At 40.4% G+C, this 26,931-nt stretch overlaps 1 long non-coding RNA gene across 1 annotated transcript in view; it reads left to right on the top strand.

Annotated features, from left to right (window-relative positions):
- Nucleotides 1-510: 510 nt before the first annotated feature.
- LOC143438648 (uncharacterized) overlaps nucleotides 511-26,931 on the top strand; it is a 132,815-nt gene continuing 106,394 nt past the window's right edge. Inside the window, exons 1-2 of the long non-coding RNA XR_013107357.1 lie at nucleotides 511-691; nucleotides 909-1,032. This is a non-coding gene — a long non-coding RNA (uncharacterized LOC143438648). The remainder of the gene's footprint in view (nucleotides 692-908; nucleotides 1,033-26,931) is intronic.

The following is a 26,931-nucleotide window of genomic DNA, read 5'->3' as shown; positions in this document are numbered from 1 at the left end:
GAAGGGGACAGGGCACAGGGAATAGAAAGACAGGGTGAGGGGAAGTGAGGGAGAGGGGAAAGAGGGAAGGGGGAGGGAGAGGGAAGAGACACAGAGAGGTGTGAATTGGGGAGCCTAGCATGCTTTGAAGTATTGCTCTAGTAAGCACCCATGGTCTCTATAATTGAAATTACTTACCAGGAGGACAGCAACTCAGCAGCTACCTGACTAGCTTCTTTTTTTCCCCCCTTGGTGACATCTTGTACCATTTAGGACAAAGGAACTTTGTGGGCAAGGACTACTGATAACAGAGACACAGAGCAAACTACCACAGAAACAGGAGAGAAGAGAATGTAGGAGCTCAACTCCACCTTATTTCTTTACTTCTGGCTTTGAAGGTCCCAGGCTGTTCACAACAGACCCTTGTAGGATGCCTGAAGGCTGTGCCACTCAGTGCCAGCCCCATGGCCATCACTGGACCACTGGGGATATGACTGTGGCTTGGGACATGAGCCCGCTTGTTCGCTTACTCACAGTGAAAAGAGTTTTGAAATGAGTTCTGAATAGACAGCATTTTCTTTGTGTGATTGGTAAATAACACAGAGCAAAGTTAGCAAGTTGCAGGCTTCTGCATTCTGACTGTATGCAACCTTTTTGTGGGGAGAAGGGCAGGATGTTTCTCACAGAATGTGACCTCACAGGAATACTAGAGGTAAGGAGCAAAAAACCTGATCTGAAATGACAAATGTGGTTTTTAAGTAAAGCTACAAGAGGAGAAAAGGCTTCTGGCATCATAGTACACAAAAGCTAGCACCTCTTAGCACTCTACAAGGTGCCAGTCTCAGTGGCTTTCTCTTCATTTAGTCCTAATTTGAAAAAAAAAAAATGAATAGACTTTCTTATTATAATTTAACATTTTTCTCTTTTAGACAGTAATGAGATATCTGAATGGATCAGCATGGAGAAACCCTAAGAGAAATAGTGTAAGAACACTTGGAACATACCAAAGAAAAGATAACTCTCCACATACCTGTAGACATCTACCAGGTACAGGTAAGGACAAATACGGTCAAAAGTAGAGAGATTGTAGTTCTTTGGTTACGTCTCACACCTGTTTGGCCTTTGGGAGAAACCCAACAGGACTGAAGTGGGTGGGACTGTCGACTGCCGACTGTCGAATAGGGAGCTGGGAAGACTCAGCCTCTCCTTTGCAAGCATGGCTATGGTAGCTCTGCATCAAGTGTGACTACTGGTAGTCACTGGGAGCTGTTGTTAGATCCAGCTGTGAAGGAGCAGAGGGCATGTGCTCTGGGTATCGGGGACATGGAAGATCATCAGATTCTACAAACCCTCTGTAAAGTGTCAATGTGTTTGTATTACAAATGCTGCCTGTGCAGTATGGATTTGTACTGTGACTGACTCATTTCTATTTAGAATTTTCTTTTAGAAAATCATTTTTTAATGGTGCTCATATGAGAAGTTACATCTGTTGCTTACATATAATACATATCAAATATGAAGATAAGTTAAATACTTGAGTGGTTTGTTTGTCCCTATAAGAGACCCATAACATATGTATGCTGTATGTCTCTTTACTGGAACACAGGCACTAAAATATGGTTTTCTTCCCTTGAGAAATAAAATTTGGTCTTAATGCCAAGCTTACTTCGGTTTCTAAAACATAAATATAGCATTAGAACTCTCAAATGGGTACTTTGACAGATGTTTAGGGAGGGGCAAAGATTGCATTGGTCATTCTGTGTCACTTCAGACTCTGAATGTGCTCCTTAATGCCAAGCTTAGTAAACACTTTGCTAAATGATCACAGCAAGTTGTGAGTATAAAATACTATCCTTGTAACAAGATTTCTTCTGTGGTGTGGGTTGACATGAAGCTGTTGGTTCTTAGGTCTGTGTTAGGTCTGAGTCTCAGGACCGATGAAGCTAGTCAGCTCTAAGCAGAAGAGAATGGGGAGCAAGGCCAGGCCCACAGCAGCTGTTTCCACAGAAAAGAACTTCTGATTTCTGACTGCATACAATCTAGAGCCTTGCTCTTTCCAATTAATTCATATAAATTGATGTCAGATTAACTGGCATGGTCCCTCAGATAAACTCAAATGAATAATGCAGGAAGAAGTGATTCTCCTGTAACCCTCATTCATACAACTAGAAGAAGAATGGAGACTGTCCTGGAAAATTAATCCCACCTTCAGTAAATTCACAACAACATACTGACTTTCTTACTGATTTGTATAAAGCCAAGCTCCGTAGACGACACATCATCTTTAGTCTATAACTATGGAAGTCTTCTGAAGAGAGCAGCATCTCAAACATGAAATAAAACTAAAATTACAGATTTCAAACTGAAAAAGCTTTATACTAGTCTTTACATTTTAAAAAACTGAAGAGCTGTCCTCTGTATTTCTACATATATGCACGAGAAGTAAGAAGGACACCACTGATGAAATGGAGTGGAGATGTGGAAGGGTGGAGGATTTTCCACAAGGTATTTATAGAAGGATAACAGCAGAGGGCAGCTCAGAGCAATAGAACTCTAAGAAGTTCCCAACCAGTTATCAGAAAAACAAAACCAACAAAAAAAAAAAAAAAACCCAAGCAAACAGACGAAAATGTCTGCTTAAAATCTGTCCTTTCAGAGGATGCCCTTTCATTAAACTGTAGGTCTCTAAACTAATAAAACACTGAGCATGATGGTCTGTTAGTGGGCATTGCACTGTGCATATCTTGAGTTGCAGGGACATACTGAATTTCCTGAAGCCCCTGGGTTTTGATCTGTCTTTTCTTCTACTGGGTTTTAAGTCTAGGATCTTGCAAATGCAGTGCTCTGTTATTGACCTGCATCCACAAGCAGTTGAGTTTCTATTTTCTTTTTGGTTTACTGTGTTACAAAAGTCTAAATGAACTCTAAATGAACTCTAAATACCAGTAAGGTGTGTAAATTTTCATAATGCAGCTTTTTAGGGTTACTTTTCTGAAGAAAAATAACAAGGTCAAATTCATGGAGGAATCTCTTGCCAGAATATATTTTGGGGCAGAACGTAGATTAGGAAATTTTTTTCTATCATAGGTTCCTCAATAGAACGTGACAGCTTATTGTCCTATGTAAAATATTTTTCTCCTCAGAATTGTTGCAGTAAACATTTGTTGCTGTTCTTTATCAAGACACATTTAACACTTACCATTAGGACATACGTTTTTGTATTAGAGATCTGAGAAGAAATCACACTCTACACACTACACATAGTCTGCAACCACATCACAGAGACACGGGGGAAAGTTCTAGCTGAAGACTTTATATTTTATTGTAAGGTTGTTACAAACTCTTGTAAACATAAATGTTTAGGAAATTGAAATGCCTTTATACTGAATGTTGAAAGTTGGCATTTAGGGTTATCATTCTTTTAGGCTAATTAAGAGATTATGCGGTCTTTTTCTCCTTTCAAAGTTTAGTTCTGAGAACATAACACATTGAGAGTGCTCTCTTCCACACAATTTGCTTGCTTAGTTTTAGCGTCTATATTACTTTGGCCCATATTGACTTAAGATATTTGACATATCAAGTATTGTTGCTTTCAAAGGTTTCCCTGGCAACTGTAACAATTCATCTGGCTTCCATCAAAAGTGCCCTTGAACTTGCCTCTCATTTTCCTTGTATATTGTAACATGTGTTAAAGGAAAAATACCAGAGACTTCATAGACTAGGTTACTATGTATAATTTGGTGAAGAGAAGGATGGATTTCATGTAAATTACTCATAGGCTGACAAGTCTTCAGCTTTTTGTCTCCCTCTTTGTTGAAAAAGTTGGAGAGAAAGGCTCCATACTTTTAGTTGGTTTGGATTCTTATAGTTCCTAGGCTGGCTCTTGAGTGTTGGGTTTCTAGTTTGTGCCCTAGGTTACTACAGTGCTATATTGGAATTAACCTGATGTCTTAGTCACTGTTCTATTGCTGTTAAGAAACACCACGACCAATGCATAAAGGAAAATATTTAATTGGACCTGGTTTATACTTTCATGAGTTTAGTCCATTATCCCCAATGGCAGGAATCATGGAAGCATATGTACAGACATGTTGCTGGAGAAGTTTATTATGTAACTATGAGCAGAAAGGTAGGTTAACTGTACACAGCTGGATATGTAGTGGAACAAGGAAGCAAGTTTACCTATGGTGGCAGGTCTCTGTGGAGGAACGGTCGGTCTAAGGCTGTAAACATTGTGAGAAAGAAGCTATATTCAACATTTGTGTGCACACAGTGTCAACATACACATATAGACTGGGTAAGGCTTTGCTGTTCTCACAGGTCTGAAGCATTGAAATGGTTAACATGGCTGTGTTCACATCAAACACTATGCATTCATTCAGGACTTTATCTTCTCCCCACATTGTGATAGAGCTCTTTAGCACACAAGGGATTACTCAGCCCCACATTTCTGAGTGACAGTTTTCCTCTGTGCTGATCCTTTAGTCCTGGGTCTTACTCTTGTGTAGCTTGTCATGAAATCAGCAGCAGACTCTTACCCTGTTTTGCTCAGAGTAAAGCATTGTAATCTCCTCCTCAGGAGCTCCTAAAGTTGAGAAGGAAAAAGTTTGGTGATCCTGTGGTAGTTGTTGCTGTTTTTCCTCCTTCTTCCATTGAGTATATTGTATTTTCTTTAAAATAAGAAATTTCACCTCATCTAATGGGATAGTACAACTTAACCTTTTCATTTAGTTTAGCTGTTGTCTTCAAAGCTGGTTATATGGTCCCCATACTAGTATATGTAATCTTCAGATTCCACAGTAGATTTCTTTAATGGAACAAATTGCTTTTCTAAGGCTAGATATCTATAAAAGTCTCTCAGTCAATGTCACATTGAATCAAAGTTTAGGGTACTGTCTTGACCAGTAACGTATAATCTGGATAATGCTTGAAAATATGGCCATTCTTGTTTCGCGCCTCTTCCCTCCTTATCACCCCTTCTCCTGTATTTTATATTTTGTTGCTTTTTAGTGTACATATGGGTACTTAAATATTTAATTGAACTGTATCTAAGCAGATTTTTGAAAGTTTTTTTTTTTTGGAGCTGTGTGGTATTTTAATAAGGACTTTTCTATGTGTAAAGGGAAGCATATATAATATGGCACATGAATTAGCAGTTGTTCAGTTCCTATCTTTTATGGACCTGTGGTGACTGCTTTGAGTAATCTTTGGCTTGTTAAAATGAATAAAGATAAATAAACCTTTATAGTAGGAAATGTAGTTTTTAGGATGTGAAATAATCAATTTGAATAAATATTTGCTATTTGTTTTCATAAAAGTTTTAATCCTAACAGAGAACTCTGACAAGACAAAGGATGTATAGAGCAGGATCAGTGAAACAGGTGGTCTGAATCATAGTGCTGCTTTAATTGAGAGGATGCTGTGTGTGTTGGCAGAGACTGTGCTACACACAGATAGTTTTAGAATTTCTTAAGCTGAAATTCAGCTGGAAAGTTCTTAGTCAGATGGATGTGTTTGGCCAGTTATAACCTATTTGTGTATTTAAAGCACGGATGTTAAGTTTTGACATCTAAGTCACAGTTAAAAAACCCCAGAGAGGTATATGACTCCCAATATGTGGACAGTTATTCCCGAGCCAGGGGATTTTGTGCAAAGCTAATTTGTATAATAGAGAATCAGTTTTTCATTGTAGCATTTTGCTATCATGTTTCAGTAACTGAATGAACATTCTGAATTAATAAGCATAATGTTTGTGTAAGCTAAAGACTAGTCTAAGCTCTGCATGCGTTGATGGGAACCTTAAGCAAATGTTTCCCCCTCTCCCCATCAGCTTGCTCAAAAAGCATAAACACCATTGTGAGCTTGTTTGAGGCAGGAACATTAGACTGGTTAACATAGTAACTGGCTCTAAGTAAAGTGACGTGAAATATGGCTACATGTTATTTTCAGTGCTTGGGAGAATTGCAATGAATTATTTTCTTTTTAATATGTAGATATTTATACTTTTTATCATACAGAAAAAGTTTGAGCATTAATGACAATCAGTAGGATTTATAATTTGTTTTTTATGTACAGCTTTGGTTAAAACTATACCAGATGATTGGTATTTATTACTTGAAGAACATATATAAAAGTGTTAGAAATATTCAAGCATGAGTTACTTATAAACTGCTCAGTGCACTAAGAAGAAACAGCACCTGGTGACAGAGGACTTGGCTTACCTGTCTTTCCCCAAAGTTCTGCTTTGCCTCTTGTTCCAGTTAGTTTCATATGCACAGTGGCACCGTGCTGGGTTGTAAGATCTTGTCTTGTTCTGTTGCCGTTTCCTCCTTGTTTCTTTCCTGTTTGCATCACCTGCTTTTTTGTAAATGTTAAGGATGGTGTGGAACCAGAGAGAGTCACTGGGTATGTATATTCTCTGACTGGGGAAGTGCTGCTTTGCTTAGGTTCAGTACATCCATTCATTCTTGCAACCAGTGTGCAAGTACTTCTTGGAGTCAAGCCTATTCTCAAAGCTCTGAATGTGCTGTCTCATTTAACTCTTTCCACAGCCCTTATAGGCAGTAATGCTTGCGTCTGTTGCACAGGCAAAGAAACTCAGGTTTCTTGAGAGAAGGAATGAAGGATCTCCAAGAACATGGAGCCAGTCAGTCTGTATTCATGCCTCAGCTGTCTGCTTTACTATTTTAACTACCTGGTTTTAAGGAGCATCTATGTTAGTACTGACAATTCAGCCACATTGTCAGTCTAAGTACTCCACAGTGATATGTGACAGAGCTTTTTCCTTCTACCTAACTATACCTTGCGCCCATTATTCATCCTCGCTTCATTTCTCCCCCTCCCTCTTTTTCAAGCCTGTGGTAACTTCCATCCTATGGAGATGTGTATTTTAATTTCCAATTGTAAGTGAGAACATGTGTTTGTTTTCTGTATTTGATTCATTTTACTTAACATAATGTCCTGTAATTTCTTTTAGTTGAGAATATTTCCTTACTCTATTTCTCCCAAGACCCTATTGGTTTTAAAAGTTAGAGGCTAGTTATTTTGAAAAAATTATTTCTGCTTGGGAATGTTATGATCTGGTCCATGGCATTCCTGTTTTGGTTAGGAATATCAGGAATGGCGCTGGAGTCTTTGTATTGCCTAATTTCAAGAAGGGCTGATTTGCTCATCATTGTGGTTTGCCTGTTAAGGCCACAACTGTTGTATTTCTTTGTTATAGAATTGCTGTTTTTCTCTTTAAACACATTAACATTTCTTAGGGAGATATTCTCAGAATATGTAAGTATGTTATATTTTACCTGTTTTTATCTCATCAGTTTAAATATGCATTGATGATTCTTGCCAGAATCTTTTGTTATTTTGGTTGTCAAATGTTAGTGCCTGTTGTTTTTCAAGCCCCAATGTTGCCTGGTTCTAGTCTTTGCTGAAACAGTCTTTATTCTATTCTGTGGGTTTTACTATTAGTCTGAAGAATACTCAAAAATGACATACAATCCTTACTTGATTTTTACAGCATGTTCAGTAGGTAGACATTATTATATGCAAAGACTGTATCGGGAAAAAAACTGAATAGAAAACAGAAGCAAAGCAAATCACACTAAAACAACAACAAACAAACAAAGCAGTAACTTTTCCAGGAAGGATTTTTTTTTTTTAAATTAAGCTTTAAAATACTGATGGTACCACTACTACAATAAAGTTTAATAATTATAAAATGATTTGAAAGTTAGTTAAGAATCATATACGATATTGTAGCTCAATTTTTAAATTTTGAAAATCGTTCAAATAGGAAAGAAACAATTTTCCTCTTTTGTTTAATGTTTAGACAAGGTGATGCAGTTGAATGCTACCTGAAAGACATAATGGCTGTTTCCCCAGCTTTGGGAGGAGTCTGAAAGAGTAGGGAAAGCCCTGAAGGACCAAAGTTCACTGCTTCCTCTACACTGAAAGAGTGGAAGAGAGCTAGGAAGATCAGAATAATAAATATAACATCTACTTTAGAAGGCTATGGAGATTTAGCAGCATGTGATGCAAAAGAAAATAAGACAATTTTTAGGTAGAACAAGGGTCAGAGGATGAGGAATGCAAAGATCCTTGGAGAATTCCTTCTTCAGTGGAGCAGATGAGGAACTTTGGACTGGACCTCTGTATTATTCTTCCTTTACCCACAAGGAAGGAGCTGTGTAGCACTTAGTAGGGAACTTGAAATTGTATCATGAAGACCAAAAGCCACATGTCTTGTGGCTTTGACTGTCTCTAAGGATGTAGTTCAGACTTAGGATTTTAAAATAAAGACATAAATTAAACCTATATAAAACCTGCCCATTAGCTTCTACTGGACAGAATTCATTGGTGTTGTGATGGTTTGTATATGCTCAGGAAGTGGCACAATTAGAATGTGTGGCCATATTGGAGTAGGTGTGGCCTTGTTGGAGTAGGTGTGTCACTGTGGGTGTGGGCTGTAACACCCTCATCCTAGGTGCCTGAAAGTCATTATTCTGTTAGCAGCTGTCAGATGAAGACTTAGAACTCCCAGCTCTTCTTGCATTATGCCTGCCTAGATGCTGCCCTGCTCCCACCCTGATGATAATGGACAGAACCTTTGAACCTGTAAACCAGCCCCAATTAAATGTTGTCCTTTATAAAACTTGACTTGGTCATGGTGTCTGTTCACAGCAGTAAAACCCTAACCAAGGCAGGTGTTAAGTCAAAAGAGATGACCCACATTCTTGTTTTACCCTGAGGAGCAGGTATCAGTCATGTTGGGGCATATGCTCAGTTAAGGGGGATTTATCTGAACTATCTCTAAAATACAAAAGTCACTGAAAAGCCATGTAGGGTAAATAAACAGGAAAAAGAGACACAGTCAAGGAAAATGTTATAAAAGCAAATGGAGGAAACAGAATGAGACAGAACAGAGAGAAACGTGGAATGCAGCGTATAATAGATGCTAGCACATCTGAGATCCACCTGCAGGACTTCACAGAAAAAGAGAATAATTTCTACCTGTATTTTTAAAATAGAATTAAGTTGTTAATCTAGTGTGCAGATATAATAAAGATATTGGAAATAGTAAAGGTTTCTAAAACTTTAAGCCTCCCAGCACTCTGTCTCAAGACCAATAGGAGGATAAGTCCTATCAGCCTGAGGTAGGAATAAAAAGAAGAAGAGAATGTGGTACTAAGAACATAGGGAGCTTTACTAAGAGATGTGAGGGGGCCCGTGATAGCTGTAAGAGAAGTTTGAGTAAATGTGATGGTCCTGTGGCAGAGCTAGAAGCTGGCCAGTGTGAACTGGTGCAGGGTTGGCCTTCTCAGATTTTTCAGGAAGATAAACTGAGAACCATTTCTAAAGAATCAGGACCACTTTTGACATTTGTATTACTGGAGAACAGTTTCTTAGGATAATCCTCAGAGTGTGGATTCATATGTGAGACCTGTTGTGGGCCCCATTTGGAGATAAGAATACAAAATAGGGGCTGAGGAGATTTCAATAGTTGAAAGCACTTACCTCTCTTTCAGAGGACCTGAGCTCAGTTTCCAGTAGTTCTTGGTCATTGTAACTTCACTTCTAGGGGACCTGAATTCTCTTCTGGCATCCATTGGTACTAGGCATGCACACGGTGCACATACATACTACAGGAGAAACACCCATACACACAAAGTAAATGTAAAAAGAGTACAAAATGACCTGTGTTTATATTAGTTTAGGTATTACACATTTCTTACAATCAACAAATGCAGTTATAAAAAACTGCAGACTTAAAAAGTGGAGCTGTATATTGAAAGCAAAACAAATTCTGATTTACCATACAATTGATTTTCATTCATTAGCAGCTTGTCATAGTCCTGGAACATCTGTTTTCCTACATTATGAGCGGCATTATATTAATAATGTTTTTGCAATGTTTTGTACAGAAAGGATGGCATGAATACCTACTATTCTTTTTGTCATGGCTAGTTACATTTATTTGCTTTAATAAATGATAGTTTATAGTTCTTTTCAGCATCACAATAATCATTAGGATTGTTATAACTATTTAATATTTTTTTATTTTTGTTTTTGTTTTTTTGAGACAGGGTTTCTCTGTGTAGCCCTGGCTGTCCTGGAACTCACTCTGTAGACCAGGCTGGCCTCGCACTCAGAAATCCGCCTGCCTCTGCCTCCCAAGTGCTGGGATTAAAGGCATGCGCCACCACCACCTGGCTATTTTTTTTATTTTTAAAGAAGGCAGTAATAGATTCTGTTCAGAGCTGAGAAGTCCAATTGATTGAGCGTCCAAATTGATAATGAAATTATTTTACTGTTTATAGATGGTATAGAAGGTACAGAAGAGGAGTTGCCTTTTTAATCAGTGTTGCCGACCTGGAGCAAAACTCCTAGTTCCTGGTCACCAATGTTTCTGTCGTTTTTGTTTTATAGTTTGTAATTTACTGAGTCACATTAATTTCCTATTTATGTTGTTGATGTTTAAATCACTTCAAACCATATTAAGAGTTCCGTGTAGTGAATCGGCAGGCTGGCTACTCACACCTTACCTAACATAGTCCCCTTTTAACATTGGCCTCTGTTAAGAAAATCCAAAGAAACTATTAAGTAATTGCCTTTCATTGAAATAATCTAAAGAGAGTTCTGGAGTACAGTAGAAGAGTGGCAAAAACGTAGGAAGGTAGGATCTCTGGGGGGAAAGAAACTCCTGTCTTTTTTTGTTCCCTCAGTCAGGATTCACTGAGACCTGGGACAGCTGTTCTGCAAGTACAAAGCTTGCAGAAGTCTCCAGCAGCCCCTATGTGTAGTCTTCACAACTGGAGACACCTATAGTCCTCACATTGAGTCCAGTTTACAAGACACCAGGAGTTGACATATTGCAGTACTCAGGTGAGGGAGACCCACATTCTATCATACTCTAACTTATGTCCTAAGGCTATTACTGCCAGAGCATGCACATTTTGTTGGACCGCTGAGGCCCTCTCATATCCCACATCTCAGTTGCTACTGTATTTTACTTTCCCTTAGCTATATAGAACCTGGGCCCATTAGATCTGCTATAAAATCTTGGTACCCGAACCAGTATGATTCCTGACTCCCCAGGAATGAGGACTTTCCCCAAGAGCACAGTCATAATCTTGGTACCCACATGCATGATGGATGTACCCTGCCCCTGAGTACCACAAGCTTAGTGCTGGAGAGGCTCTGCTGCCCTGTCCCCTGGCTGATCTGTGACATACTGCTTACTAGGCCAAACAGCTGCAGTGCCCCAGTGTTGTAGATCTGGGATCAAAGCGCCTGAGGTCTGAAGCCCTCATTTCATTTCTCCCTAAGCCCTAGGACCCAAGTCGCTGCAATGTACATTCCTGGGCCCAAACTCCTGCATCGACTCCTGCAGTGTTTTAAGGTGTCTTCCTGGCCCACCAGCCCCAGAGAGGAAGATGCGGCAGCCACTGCCACAGGGGCAGCAGTAGACAGGCCAAGGCCCAGCCTGAAGTCTGAGCTGAGGCTTCTCAAATCCATCTTTCACCATGGCCATGAGTGCCTCTGCATTGCTGATGCTTGCCTGAAGGAAATGAGCTATGAGCTCCTGCTGGCTGGAGTGAGAGGGACTGAAACTGGGTCAGTTTGTCAGCTTCTTATACTAGAAGTGGTAGTTTGAATATGCTTGGCCCAGGGAGTGGCACTATTAGGAGGTGTGGCCTTGTTGGACAAGGTATGGCCTTGTTGGAGGAAGTATGTCACTGGGGGTGGGGGGGTGGGCTTTGAGACCCTCCTCCCAGCTGCCTGAGGACAGTCTGCTGCTGTCTTCCTTTGGATGAAATGTAGAACTCTCAGCTCCACCAGTGCCATGCCTGCCTGGATGCTGCTCTGTCTCCTGCCTTGATGATAATGAACTGAAACTCTGAACCTGTAAGTCAGCCTCAATTAAATGTCCTTTGTAAGAGTTGTCTTGGTCATGGTGTCTGTTCACAGCAGTAAAACCCAAACTAAGACATTGGCTATAGCGTCAACTGCCTGCAAACAAGCCAGCTAACTGGCAAAACCAGAATCAAGACTGTGGATAGGTTGGCCACTGGCCTCTTCCAGGATACGAGTGCCTGACCCCCCTTTGTATCACTTACATAAGACAGAAGTCCTTTTCCATTTTCCTTTCCTGGTGTCTTTAGCTTTCCCCTATGGGATCTCTTTTATCTTTTGTTTTGACTTTTTTCTTTTCTTTTCTTTTCTTTTCTTTTCTTTTCTTTTCTTCTCTCTCTCACTCACTTTCTCTCTCTCTCTCTCTCTCTCTCTCTCTCTCTCTCACACACACACACACACACACACATCATGGGTATCGTAAACCTTTTGAGGAATTGCTAATAAAATTAGGATCTATTTATACTCTCAAACCTTCTAACTTCTGAAGTTTCTTTTCTAACATATGGGTAAATCTGCATAACAAAAGCAATATTTTTTAGCCTGCTGCCTTCAGGCCTCATAGGGCCTGAAATAAAACATTGTTCAGAGCTTCCTTACTTTGGTCAGTGTCAGGGTTCCAGTCAGGTTGGACAGAACGGAAAATCTGTTCTTCTTAGGCTGTACTGTCTGACAGAGATTCTTCCTACCTGACCTTGGGGCAGCTATTCTATTCTTTTTAGTAAATGGTAGGTTTTGAATTTTCTATTATGCAGATCACTGGCTGAAAAGAAGACATAAACCATAACAGAAGAACTGAACAGGCAGAGGTTTTGGGTTTCTCTGGGCAACCTGATCAAGGCAAAAAGTGTTATAACTAAGAGGGGAAAGGTACCCTGGCAGTCAGGAGTCAAGGAATACCACAAGGTCACACCACACAACAAACTTCACATAAGAGATTTGTGGGGAGGGAAAAACACAAGAAGGTGGCTGCCTTTGCTCAGGTGAGAAGCAGCAGAGAATTAAACAGGAAGCAGGCTTTATATAGGGTTTCTTGAAGTAGGGGCAGAGCTTTCCAGAGTGGCCTGGGATTGGAGGGATTATGTGGCCTAATCTTGCGGGGAAACTCAGGGATTCGTAAGATTTTTGAGACCTGATCTTGTTTTTGTTTGTTTTCATTTTGTTTTGTATGGTGGTACCTGGCTATTCTCCCACCTCAAGGAACTGAGAACAGCTGTTACAGATATTAGGAAAGTCTGCACAGTTGTTACAGATATCATTAGCAAGGTAGTATTGGTGCAAGGCCTACCCTTGAAGGACTGGGAATGGCCCTTTGGGCCATTAGAAAAGTCTAGGGGCACAGATTATAAGTCAGGAAGGATATTGCACCAAAGAAAGCCATCGATCAAGACAATGTCAGAGATGACTAGGGTCTCCCAGGTACCATGTTCCAGATGGCTGGAATTGTCACTGGGCTACCAACTTCAAAAAACTTCACAGAAAGTCTAGAATTTTCCATGTAAGCAGCTGCTGGTGGTCTAGCAACAGTTACTGCTAGAAAGACTGTGCACTGTCTGAGATGCAGCAGTGGCTGGGGTCCTGTAACAACTTACTCTATCCTCTATTGTAGATCTGTTTCCCCAACCAACAGAACTGATAGAAACACACAGACACATAGTCAAATAACCAGGTGTCTACACACATGCATATGCCTGATACCACAGAGTTTGGAGATGGTCTCCCATGGATCTCAGACACCAGATCAACAACCATGTCTGGCCTATCCTCTGTGTTCCAAACAGAAGGTGTCTTATCTAGATTTACTTTCAGAGGTGACAGACTATGCAACTTCTGATTTTATTTCTTTTTCTGGTAGAGGTCTCTGAATCTCCCTAAGTGTTAGTAGTTGATCAGAGGGAGTCCTGGGGCCCTCAAGTATCTTAGGTTGTGCAGCCTAAGTTCGCAACTTAGTTCCTGGACGCTGTTACTGTAGACCAAGCTGGCTTCAAACTCACAGATCCACTTGCCTCTGTCTTCCAAGTGCCAGCTAGCATATCTGGAGATTTTTGAGATTACTTTTAACCAGTTTCTAGTATCTGCCCTCCTGAGAGCAGTTCATCCTGGAATCCAGCAGTGATTCATTTGTGGCCTCTACCCTGGGATCTGCAGTTCCTGGAAGGTGGTAACATGGACATTTCTTTCTTCAGTGGCAGCCTGTTGTGTAGCAAAACTTATAGTGTGTTGCGTGGCCCCTATGGGCCACAGGACCAAACTCCAGCAGGCCCCTCTCTGCCGTGCCATGGAGGGTGTAGCAAGATGTGTCTGTCCGCAGCTCCAGCTTTTGAGCCTCTTGACCCTTCCCTGAGACCCCTGCACTGGAAAGATCTCGAGGAATTCTGGTTATCTTTCCAGTTACAGTGTAACTGTACAGTTACATGTGTACAGTTAACAAAGCATCATGTCAATGCCTGAGCCCAGAGCCTGAGAGACTCCCCTGGGTCCTTCCAGAAGTCACTGCACCCAATATCCCGTCCTGGAAACGCCCAGGGCCCATCCTCAAGGATCAATTGAATTGAATGTATTTCTCACCCACAAGACTTGGCAGCCCAGGGTGGGGTCCACCTGCCTCCCTCCCTCCCACCTCCATGCCAGCTAAGAATAAAGTCCTCTCCATGCCAAAAAAAAAAAAAAAAAAAAAAAAAAAGAGTTCCTGGACTACAGCATCTTTCCAGCTCCAGGACCACTGAGACCCCTATTGTCTCAAGGTCTGCTTTCTAAGGATCATGGTACAGCTTCCTGAAATGATGTGGGTATTCACTAGAGAAGGCTGCTTGGACATCGGTTTTAGCCAATATAAAGTCTTTACTAGGTGGCCAGCGATGACATTGGGTGTCTGGAACCTGAGTGCAGTACTGATTTTCTCTTAGGGGTGAGTTTTTAAGCACAAAATCCATATTCTGGATTCTCACATCTCAGCAAGAACAGTTAGCCAGAAGTGGAGTAACTAGAAGCCAATAGCAGGGTTAGTACATTCAGGGATTTTTCTCAGGACTCTGTACTTTGATAGATTAGGCTTTTATTCTTACTTTGGCAGGTATTGCTGCCTACATGTTGGGTTCCAGGGCCCAAATGGTGCTTCCATCATGGTATCAGCAGTGCTAAGGTCTGGGGGTCCGTTATAGTAGAGCAGGGGTTCAGAAAAGGGAACCACTGCTCCTGTTCCTCATGTGGCAGTCAGAAATTTTATTGTCTTTTCACCAGTAGATTTAGCGCCATCACTGCGCCTTGTGCCTGTCTGGCACTCAAGTTGCCATTGGTTCCTTTTAGCTCCTGAATTTGAACAAAAGCTGCCCCTCAACTCCCCCCTCTCCAACTCCCAGGTAGCATCATTAGTAAATGTTAGTGGTAAACATATTTTCACATGCAAAAAATGAAACTATACCCTTATTTTAGACCATATATGAAAGTCAAGTTTAAATGGAGCAAAGACCTGAACCATAAAGCTCCTAGGAGAACGTAAGGGAAAACACCTGTGACATTGGCCTTGGGAATGATATTTTGGAGCTACCAAAAGTCACATTATAAAACACGAATAAAAGGAAGTAAATCTAATGAGAGAGCTTATCATAACAAAAGAGTCAGAAGAAGAGACAGTCTCTATAATAGGAAAAATATAGTTGCAAATGCCAGATTTGATACAGGACTACTACCCATAATTTATAAAGAACTTTACAACCCAAATAGCAACAACATTTGAAATTAGGCAAAGGACCCAAACAGATGGTTCTCTGGAGTAGATATAAAAACTGCTAATCTATATAAGATACTTTTATCATTAATCATCATGGGAGTGCCAGTCAAGCCATAATGAGATATTATCTCAAACATGTAAGAGTGGATTTGGGTATATATCTTTTAGGTGTATCTGCATGCCCACATTCATAGTAGTATTGTTATAATAACTAAGAGGTAGAAGCTACCTGTGTCTGCTGGTAGATGAATGGATAAGAAAACTGGTGTGTGTGTGTGTGTGTGTGAGTGTGTGAGTGTGTGAGTGTGTGAGTGTGTGTGTGTAATTCAGTCTCACAGAGAGGGATATTCTGCTGTTTATAACATGGATGGACCTGAATAACATTATGCTAATTCATAAATAGTAAGACACTGAAATTTTGGATGATCTCACTTAAATATGGAATCTAGAAAAAGAGAAGGAGTTACACAGAGATGGACAATCACATGGAAGTTAGTGGATGTCATGTGCGTACGTGCATCTTATTCTCCCTCTCTTTCTCCTCCTCTCTCTGTGTAGGATTATGTAGATGAAAGAATGCAAAATGACAAATACATGAGATGGGCCTATCTAGAGATCTTATCCATAGTGTGAGGGCTGTAGTTGGTAAAGCTATGCTGTATTAGATATAGTTGTTAAATAAGTAGATTTTTAGCTGTTCTTGTCACACAGCAGTAACTGTAGGATGTAGATCAACCAATGAGCTGCAACAAGCATTTTATTATCTCTGTGTATCATCCATATAATATCAGATGTACACAATACAATTTGTATTCTAATACAAATTAAAGTCAGAATTCCCTGTCATTTTATTTTTTTGTTTCTATTTTTTGTACATTTACACATTGTATATGTGTATGTATTGTATCTATATCCTGTGCACTCACATACATTCAACTTTTATAGGTACTCTCTTTTTAGAAACTTTATGGGAATTTTCATGAACTTCATTTTAGGTTCAGAGAAATGTTTACCCTGTAGTATCATGTCTGATTGAATATTACAATTAGACTGGGTTTAGATGCATGCTCCTCACCCTGGGCGGCTTTGTCTGGTGACCAGGTAGGACTGAGATTCCTGTTGTATGTCTCATGGTTTCTTGTATATGGATCCTGAGGATGTCCCTTGCCCTGTTTAGTTCTTTCCCGTGGGCTAGTAGAAACTTACTTCCTATAACTTGCCTTCGCTCTTGCATGGTCAGTGTTTATATCTACCATATCTGGTTCTGGTACACTTGAGTCACAGTCTAGCTTTTTCCATCAGATTTCTAGGATCTTTCAATTGTCTCAGTGGCTCCTTCCAGCTCCACTTCTGTAATGAAATACAAATTTCTCCGTAATGTCTTCCTGTACCACCTAGTTAAGCTTGCAAATATCATCCATCTCAATTTCCACCAGTTCATTCTGCTCACTGTCTTTCACAATTTTTTGATTTTCCAGAACACTAAACCTTGTTCAACATGGGAGTGGGGCAGGGCGGGGGTGGGGCAGGAGGAGAAACTGATTCATTGCTCCTCCTCTTTGTTTACCTGCTCAATGTAAGCCCACAGAACAGTACTCAGTGCATGGTAGAGGCTCAGCAAACTATTGAATCATAGTAGCTCTTCAGCAAATAGCTGCTAAAGACCAGCAGTGTGGCTCGGACGGCAGAGGTAGCTCTGGAATGCAGAAGGAACTCCGAGTCCTGCTTTGGCACAGCACCGACAGTGTGGTATCCTTATTTAAACACTTGTTCTGAGGTTTTCCACTTTGAGGCCTCCCAGTGATTCCTGCTGTACACTCTCTGGTCCCCTGGCTGTATGGTTCAGAAACAGACTTTTAAGGGTCATCTCTTCTTGTGTCCTGAATTGTTCCACTTGTTAGTCTCTCTTTCCTTTAGGTGGTCAATATATTCATTTTGAAAGCCCAGCAAATTATTCCAAGCATAATGGTCTGGTGTGAGAAAGGTGGCAAGCACTTTATTAAGGAGTCTTTACTCCAGTGAAGGGACAAGAAAGCTCGGATAGGCACAGAGTGGAAGACACTGCAGTGTATCAAGTGCTGTGCTCAGTCAGCGCCTCTGTGACAGGAATGAAACTATGAGATAGCAATACAGTTTCTGATTTTTATTGTAATTATTAGCACATGTTAGCCATACAAGTTGTTGGCATCTTGTGATATTTTCATCCAGGCATGCATCACAAACTAATTCTTCCCACCCTCCCCCCTTCTGCCCTTTCTTTCTAACTCTATTTTGTTCCCTCTCCCAGTCTCCTTCTAAGCTCCCAATAGTTACTCTTTTAATTTCAGGTCAGCATTTTTTCTTTTTAGTTTCCACACAGAGATCAAGCAGTAGTTATCGGTATCAGTCCTACTTTACTAACATGATGTCCCATAGCTCCTTCCAGTTTCTGATTTTATGACAGTCACCCCAGATGAATGTCTAGTTTCAGAGTAAGCAGCAAGTGTAGCCAGTCCAGGCTAGGATTTGAAAAAAAAAAAAAAAAAAAAAAAAAAAAAACAGAATGGACATTTAAATCATTTTCAAGGAATGAGTGATTTGTGGAGAGTAAGGACTAGACTGCTTTGAAAACATTTCCCTCCATGTTTTGAGATCTACTGACTGCTTGCATCCCCTTCCATCCAGGTGACACTTGCAGTAAACTCTCCATTGTTATAATTTCCCAAAGGAATTAATTTCTTTTTCTTTTAGAGTGGAGTAGACCAGGGAGGGATATATAACACTAAAGAAAGACTTGATAGAATGGACAGGCCTTTTTAATGGGTTAGTTGTGGTGTTTGACAGTCACTGGGATAAATGCTCCCTATGTACAGAGACAAGAGACCAGATGCCCTGGGAGAGCAAAGTTGTGTCCCTGTGCCATTTTTCTAGAAAACCATAATGAAGGTAATGGATGTCATAGACAATTTGTGAGCAGGAACATATGCTGAGTATATTTAAGTTTTGTTGCTGATACCCTGTGCTTTAGAGTAAGGAGAGAAAACTATATATGTACCTGTGGGTGGAGCTTACATGTTTTGTTGTCCAAGAGTCTCAGTAATTATTGCACAACATTTTTTTTCTTTTCCTTAAATGTGCACTAACAGTGCCCTGTTGTGTGTGACTTGGTATTTTTTAAGGGGAGCACATCTCTAGTTCTCATAGAAAATGAGATTTACAGGTTATCCCGTATTTGATGCAACATGTCAAAGACTATGTCTACATGATAATGCCTCCCCACATAAACTTTACTCTTTAGCTCACTAGAGACTACCAGCCTATAACGTGGTTCTAAGCATTTGATCATGTTTTCCAAGGAAAGAGAATGATCCATTGTTAACATTTTTCTATCACTAGTCAATTGAATCAGTGTCAAGAAGTGAACTGGTTTACATGTAGTAGGGAAGGGAAGGCAGAAAGTAGGTCATAACTTTGAAACATATAGTTAATACCCATTAAGGTTATTAATGTCATATCAGTATTTTTTTACTGTTATACTGAGTTCCAGCTCCTCTTGGTTCTTGGAAGTTATCTCTCTTATTAGTCTATGCCACATGCTTCTTTCCCAGCAGAGTTAATTGTTCAGTTCCACCAATATCTTGCCCTTGGGCCACCATCATTTACGTTATCACTGGAGTTACCAGTTGGGACATCTTTTCTATGGTTATGATAAAACACTATAACCAAGTCAGTTGAGAGAAGAGTTTGTTTTCAGCACATGGTTCTAAAGGTATAAGAAGTCCTTTGCCATCATGGCAGGGAAGCATGGTAGAAGGCAAGTATGGCAACTGGAATAGCCAAGGGCTCATATATCAAACCATAAGCACTGAACTTGGAGTGATCCAAATCCTTAAACTCTCAAAACTATACCAATGACATTTTTCTTCCAGCAAGGCCATGCCTCCTAAACTTTCTCCATCTGGGGACCAAGAATTCAAATGCCTGAGATTATTGCAGACATCTTATTCAAACTGTCGTATTACTATATTCATCAGTATTAACACATATTTACCAATAGTACTTGTCTTAGTCACTGTTTTATTGCTGTAAAGAGACACCAAGACACCATGACAACTCTTATCAAGGAAAACATTTAATTGGGGCTGGCTTACAGTTCAGTGATTAGTTCTTTATCATCATGGCAGGAAGCATGGTGGCACATAGGCAGGCATGTTGCTGGAAAGGCAGCTAAGAGTTCTACATCTGGATCTGAAGGCAGCAGGAAGAGAATTGAGTCAGTGGCCTGACTTGAGCATTTGAGACCTCAAAGACCTTAGTGACACACCTCCTCCAACCAAGCTATACCTACTCCAACGAGGCCACACCCACTTATAATGCCACAGTATTTCTTTTTAACATACTATGCCAAGTTTTTGTCTTCTTCCAATCATAACATAAATGATGTGAGATAAATACTAATTCAGTTGTATTCTCAGTGCCAAGTACAGAGTTTGGTACATAGATAATCCTCAGAGGATGTATTGGTAGAATGCATTCTTGCTTGGCAAAGGAGAGAATCAAGGCTTAGCGATTTTCCAAAATTTAATTGTCATTTTCTGTGCTTCATATATCCCTCCAAAAATGCAAGCCAAAATTTAATTGCCAACCACCAACCAAAGAACATATGTATGGATCCCGAAAAACTGGAACGGGGCTATCCCAAAAGCTATTGCCTGTATGTGGGATATGTTCTTCTAGCTGGGCTGCCTTGTCTGACTTCAGTGGGAGAGGATGTGCCTAGCTTCACAGAGACATGATATGCCAGGGTGAGGCCAGGGGAGCCACCACCAGCTCAGAGGAAAAGGGGAAAGGTGAGGGGGAAGAATTGTAGGGAGGAGGTGACTGGGAGGGGGACAGTAAGTGGTATATAAAGTGAATTTAAAGAAAAAAATTTGACCATTATTAGGTGATTTGGTCATAGGGTTCTACTGTCATGAATGAATTAGTTTTATCATCATGGCAGTTGGCTAGGTATCTGGAACGTTGATTTGTTGGGAGACTGAATTCAGCTACATTTCCTCCTTCAGTGTTATGTGTTTTTGTATTTTATTGTTTTGAGTGATGGTTTTGCTAGAAGTCAGTACTATACTCCTTGATTTTCTAGCCTTCAGAACTGTGAACCAAAGCCTTTCAGTTTATGAAATATCTAGACTATGGTATTCTTTTATAGTAGCAGAAAGTGAACCAAAATATCGTTGGTGTACCTAGAATTCAAAATGGCGTAACTTGTTGTCCCCTCAGCATAGCCTCACTTGCATGCCCTTCCTTCTCTCACTTCATTCAGAATTCTTCACTGCCCATTATATGCTTCAAGTAATAGTTAAATGCTATCTTGTATTATTTATTTTTGCTGTGACAAGAATCAACTTAAGTGTTTATTTTGGCTCATAGGCTGAATTGATCATGGTGGCAAAGTTATGGTGGCAGGAGCTTGAGACAGCTGTCACGTTTGATCTTCCATTAGTAATAGATTATTATTAATAGATTATTAGTAATCATCACAATGTTGGCGATCACGTTGCTTTCTCCTATTTACACAGCCCAGCACCCCATCCCAGAAAATGGTATCTCCCACATTTAGGGTAGGTCTTTGCACTTCAGTTAACTCAATCTAGAAATCCCTTAGTAGAAGTGCCCAGAGGTTCATCTCCTTGGTGAATCTAGATCCTTTCATGTACAGAATTAAGACTAACTATCACAGTGTCACCCCTTTCATCTTGATATCTAAACATCATTGTTATTCTTCTACCCCTTGTCCACATAGACTCATGGATAATCTCATAATATACAATGCATCCAGTCTGACTTTTAAAGTCTCCATAGTCTTTTATAGTTCTAACAATATTCAAAAATATAACTTTAGAATTTCTTCTAAGATTATGACATCTCTTAAAAATACTTTTATTATTTTATTGAGAGTTTTATACAATTTGATTTTTATTTTTAAATTTGAAAGTAAATATTTTTTCATACAACATATTCTGATTATGATTTCCCTCTCCTGCAATGTCACCTAAATCCTACCCACTTCCCAGTTCCACCCAAAACTACGCTCTTTCTTGCTTTCATTAGAAAGCAGACATTTACGAGTAGTAGTAGTAGTTGTTGTTATTATAAAATAAAATAAATGAACCTGAATATGATTATACAAATGTACAGAAAAAAGGATACAAAGAAAAAATACAAGAAACACATATAGATGCAGAGATATGCACATTCCCACACACAGAAATCCATAAAAGCACAAAACTGGAAACCATAAGCAAAAGACTTAGACAAAAAACAACAATACCCCCAACAATATATAATGTATATTATACATGTGTGTGTGTGTGTATATATATATATATATATATATATATATATATATATATATATATTAAGCTTCTACTTTACTGGGTTTCCAATAAAACATGAAATAGCTGTAATTTTATCTGTCCCTCTCCATATTTGCTCCCTTATCTCCTCCATTAACCACTTGATCTTCCTGTTCTAGTCCTACATCAATCCAAATTATCTATTCTATGTTCCATTCCCAGGGAGACCCTTTTGTCCCTGCCTCTCAGTTCCTTACTCTATATCTAACCTCTGTCGTTATTCAGATTGTAGCCTTCTTATCAAAGACCTAATAACTAATATCCACATGCAAGTGAATACTTACTGTCTCAGGCAGGGTTTCTGTTACTGTGGTGAAACACTGTGACCATAAGGCAAGTTGGGGAGGAAAGGGTTAATCGGCTTCTGTTTCTATCTATATTGATGTTTATCACAGAAGGAAGTCAGAACAGGAACTCAAGCAGAGCTGGAACCTGGAGGCAGGAGATACTGCAGAGGCCTTGGAGGAGTGCTGCTTGCTTCCCTAACTTGCTCAGCCTGCTTTCTTTTAGAACTCAGGACTGCAGGCAGAGGGATGGTCCCACCACTGTGGGCTGGGCTCTTCCCCATGATGACTGATTGAGTAGATGCCTTATAGGTGGATCTTACAGAAGAATTTCCTCAACCGAGCTCCTTCCTCTCTATTGAAACACAAACGTATGACTGTTAAGCCATAATTTTCCTTTCTTATTCATTCCCAAGATCTATAACTTAAAAAGACTCACAGTCTTTACAAATTCAAACAGATTAAAATTTTAGTTCCTTCAAAATAGCCAATCTCTTAAAACTCAAAGTTTTTTTAAAAATTATAAGTCTTTCAACTGTGATCTTCAGGAAAATACTTCAAAGGGAAAAAAAATCAAGGCACAGACACAATCAAATCAAATCAAATTCCAACTGCCCAATGTCTAGGATTCACTCATGATCTTCTGGACTCCTTGGGTCACTTTTCAAGCTCTGCTGATTGTAGTACACACAGCTTATCATCTAGGCTCTGGCCGGCTCCACTCCACTGCTGCTGTTCTTGCTAGTCATCCTGCACTTTTACCAATAGTCTTTCTTGGGCTTTCCTCATGGTGCCAAGCCTCAGCTTCTTTGCATGACACCTTCAGTCCTAGGCTTTCTTCAGCTGCCACTGAGGCTGCACCTTTGCTAATGGCCTTTCTTGGACTCTCAAGTGCCAAGCCCCAGTCATTCTCCAGACACCTTCATGGCTTCAAAAACAGTCCACCTGGGTGACTCTTACATACTACCAAGTTTGGCTGTCAGCATAATGTCTATCTCTGGAACACAGCTTCTTTGTATTCTCAGAAAACATTTCCCAGATGTTTTCACCTCAGCGACACAGGTCTCCTCGTCTTCCTTGTCCTCGTCCTCCTTGTCTTGTCATCGTCATCATCGTTCTCCTTCTCCTCCTCCACAGGGTTCTCCAGCTTCTGTCCGTTGGTTGGGTGTAAATATCTGCTTCTGTCTTGTTCAGCTGCTTGTTGGGCCTCTCAGAGGGCAGCCATGCTAGGCTCCATAGCATCAGTAATAGTGTCAGGCCTTGGAGCCTTCCCTTGAGATAAATGTCAATTTGGATCAGTCACTGGACCTCCTTTACCTCAATATCTTCTCCATTTTTGTTCCTTCAGTTCTTTTAGACAGGAAAAATTCTGGGTCAGAGTTTTTGACTGTGGGGTAGCAACCCCATCTCTCCACTTGATGCCCCCTGGCTTTCTACTGGAGGTAGAATCTACAAGTTCCCTCTCCCAGAAGAGATGTTGGGCATTTCATCTAAGGTCCCCCTTTTTTTTTTGAGTCCTGAGCATCTCTCACCTCCCAGGTCTCTGGTACATTCTGGAGCATCTCTTCCCCCCCCCGCACCCCCTTACCTCCCAAGGCTGCCTGTTTCCATTTACTCTGCTGGCCCTCAGGGCTTTGCTTCTGTTCCTCCAAATGCCTTATCATGTTTCCCTTTTCCCCTCTCCCACTCAGGCTCCTCCCTCCCTCTGCCCCCTGTGATTGGGTCCATCCGTTTGTTAACCTTTTTGAGTTCTGTGGATTTTACCCTGGTATATTTTGGCTAATATCCACTTATTAGTGAGTACATTCTTGTCGTTTTGGGTATGAGTTACCTCACTCAGGATGATATTTTCTAACTTCATCTATTTGCCTGCAAAACTCATGATATCCTTGTTCTTAATAGCTGAATAGTATTCCATTGTGTAAATGAACCACATTTTCTGTATCCATTCTACCACTGTGGGGCACCTGGGTTATTTCCAGCTTCTGGCTATCACAAATAAGGCTGTTATGAACATAGTGGAACATGTGCCCTTGTGACATGGTGGGGCATCTTTTGGGTATATGCCCAAGAGTAGTATAGCTGGGTCTTCACCATCCCTGATTGCACATTATACTATAGAGCAATAGTGATAAAATTGCATGGTATTGGTACAGAGACAGATAGGTTGATCAGTGGAATAGAATTGAAGACCCAGAAAAAAAATCTCAAACTTAGGAACACTTGATCTTTGACAAAGAAGCCAAAAATATACAATTGAAAAAAAGAAAGCATCTTCAATAAATGGTGCTGGTCTAACTTGCAGTCAACCTGTAGAAAATGAAAGTAGATCTATATTTGTCACCTTGTACAAAGCTCAAGTCCAAGTGAATCAAAAACCTCAACATAAAACCAGATAGACTGAATCTAATAGAAGAGAAAGTGGGGGAGAGCCTTGAACTCATTGGCACAGGAAGAAATCTCCTAAACAGAACTCTAATGGCTCAGGCTCTAAGATCAAGACTTGATAAATGGGACCTCAGGAAATGGAAAAGGTTCTGGAAGGCAAAAGATATAGTCAATAGGACAAATCAGCAACCTACAGACTAGGAAAAAATCTTCACTAACCCCACATCCAATAGAGGGCTAATATCCAAAAAATATAAGGAACTCAAGAAGGTAACCTCCAAAAACCCAAACAACCCAATTAAAAATTGGGGTATAGAACTAAACAGAGAATTCACAAGAGAGGAATCTTGAATTCACAACAGAGAAATACTTAAAGGAATGCTCAAAGTCCTTAGTCATCAGGGAAATGCAAATCAAAACAACCCCGAGATTCCACCTTACATTTAGCAGAATGGCTAAGATCAAAAACTCAAGTGGCAGCACATGTTGGTGAGAATGTGAAGAAAGAGGAACACTCCTCCATTGGTGGTGGGATTGCAAGCTTGTACAACCACTCTGAAAATTAATCTGGAGGTTCCTCAGAAAATTGGAAATAGATCTACCTGCAAGTCTCTTTTTAATCACAGCTAATTTCATAGCTCTAGCTAACCAACACCAATGGTCCCAGTAATTCCTTCTATTCTTGACTCTAAAGCCAGAGCCACATGGTCAAAGCTGCCTAGTTCTAAACAAGTTCTACTGCTTGCTGGGACTTGAATATGGCTCCCTTGTTTTATTATATATTCACCAGTTTTTCTGTTTTTGATGATTTACTTGGCTGTCCTGGATCTTGCTCTGTAGACTGACTTTGAATTCTGCATGTCTCCTGAGTGCTGGGATTAAAGGCATTTACCACCATGCCTAGACCTAAGCTTTCCTGGGCCTGGCTTGAGCATTTAAAAGCCCATCCCTAGTAACACACTTCCTCCAACAAGGCCACACCTACCCCAACAAGGATACAAGGACACACTCTTCAGATCTCTAATTCTTTTCAACATAATTCTCTCTGAGACTGGTTCCACACCCAGTCTGCAGCTTTTGTTGGCATGTATTGGGATACCTGTCTGGCATCTTGAACATCTTGGAGTCTCCAAGGCAATCCAGGCTTTACCTTCACAGCTTTACACAATGGTCTCTCTGGGCCTCCCTGCAGGGACACCCCTGCTATATGGCTGGCTCTAGTTGCCTTTCTTAGCCACAGAGTGAGATTCCTTAATCCCTTTCTTGTATTCTTAACTCTAAAGCCAGAACCATGTGGTCAGAGTTGCTAAGTTCTTCTGCTTGCTTGGGCTGGACTGTGGCTCCCTCACTTAAATACATTTCTACCACCTTTATGTTTTTGATGGTTTTCTTTACTGCTAAAGCTTGGCTGTTCTGCAATTCTTTCTGTAGACCAGAGTGGTCTTGAACTCAGAAATCTACATGCTTTTGCCTCCCAAGTGCTGAAATTAAAGGCATGTGTCACAGAGCTTGTCCCTAAGCCTTTCTTTATTTTCACAAGTGTGAAGCTTGTGAAAATAAAGGTGAGGTCTTGCCCCGAGGCCACCACTCCCTGTGTTTAGTATGAGGCTTTCCTCTAACCTGTTTATCTTCTTCAACACAGCCTTTAGCTCCATTCTACTTTCTGGTCTCCTTATCTCCTCAATCAGTACATTTTGTATTCTTGGTACTTTTAATTATCAACCTGCATAAGCATAACCATGAATAACAAAGCAAGACAGTCAATACTAGACTGTCTGGAAACCTCCTCTGCCAAAGCTTCTAATCCAAAACTCTTCAATTTAGCCTCTGGAAAATTTGGGGAACAAGGGAAGAAGTGAAGACCCCCAAACTCGGGAGACCCTTACCCAAGTAATTACGGCCACCCAAAAATCGAAAGACACCATACCTGGATGCAATCAGCAGAGGTTTATTAGGGAGAGTTGGCCAGCCAACGGTCAAATTGCTTGCTCACACAGGAGCTGAATTTGACAAAGACTGGCTGGCTGAGGGGCTTTTTAAAGGGAAAGACTACAAACCAGGGGAGTGAGGAGGGGGTGAAGGGTTGCTAAGGAAATATAACATAAAAATAGCGGAGAATTCCAGAGGAACTCAACCTAAGTGAATCAGGGTCATGTGGAAAACACTCTGTATACTCATTCTTCTCAAAATGTGGTCTTGCCCTGTCACTTGCTCAATTATTTCTCAGTTGTTGCCCTGTCATCAT

This window comes from Arvicanthis niloticus, chromosome 25, assembly GCF_011762505.2.
Source record: "Arvicanthis niloticus isolate mArvNil1 chromosome 25, mArvNil1.pat.X, whole genome shotgun sequence".
NCBI classification, from domain to species: Eukaryota; Metazoa; Chordata; class Mammalia; order Rodentia; family Muridae; genus Arvicanthis; species Arvicanthis niloticus.
This window is presented reverse-complemented; position numbering and strand designations above follow the sequence as displayed.